We start from the raw sequence: 989 nt of genomic DNA on the forward strand, positions 1-989 counted from the left end.
ATTGAAGTTGTCAAAAATTTGTTGCTTTTTTCCTAATAAGTTACCGGATGGCATGTGTTTCTAGTGATAGTTTACGTCAAAAAAACCAATCGGAAGGTAAGTGCCATACCGTTTCTGTGCATCAAAGGAGCCGTCAAATCAAGCTAAAGTTGTAAATTTTTTAGTGAAAAAAAAAAAGATTTGTTACCGGCTGTTTTTTTTGTTCACTGCCTATTTTCACTACGAAACATACAAAAATACACATGCCATACCGTTTGAGTGGATCTAATGCTAGATTCACACTGCATCCGATTTACGTCGTACGACACTCTGCAATCAATCAGAAAACAGGATTCCGATGGATTTTGCTTCGTATCATCGGAATTCTGTTTTCTGATTGGTTGCAGAACATCGTACGACGCAAATCGTATGCAGTGTGAATCCAGCATAAGGGGTCGCTATGCTCGTCCTAACATGTCGAATTTTAAACTAAAAGTTTTAGTCGGTAACAAATCATGACGTTTCAGCGACCCCTTAGGTCTACTCAAACGGTATGGCATGTGTATTTTTGTATGTTTCGTAGTGAAAATAGGCAATGTACAAAAAAATAGCCGGTAACAAATCTTTTTTTTTTTTTCACTAAAAAATTTACAACTTTAGCTTGATTTGACGGCCCCTTCGATGCATAGAAACGGTATGGCACCTACTTTCCGATTGGTTTTTTTGACCTAAACTATCACTAGAAACACATGCCATCCGGTAACTTATTAGGAAAAAAGCAACAAGTTTTTGACAACTTCAATCACACGCTATCAATTTTAAAACCGCGGGAGTTTTGCCATACTTGCGTTTCCTGCATGTTTACCTAATAAATGACGAATTATGACGATTTCAAGCGGTAACAAATCACGACCATTTTAGTGTCATCATCTCCCGGACTATTATACTAAGGCCGCGGTCCGATTCACGCTTATAGCGTGATTAGTGCGCTCACGGTTGCTTATGGTTGG

The sequence above is a fragment of the Trachymyrmex cornetzi genome, unplaced genomic scaffold (genome assembly GCF_001594075.2).
Source record: "Trachymyrmex cornetzi isolate Tcor2-1 unplaced genomic scaffold, Tcor1.1 scaffold237, whole genome shotgun sequence".
Taxonomy (NCBI): Eukaryota; Metazoa; Arthropoda; class Insecta; order Hymenoptera; family Formicidae; genus Trachymyrmex; species Trachymyrmex cornetzi.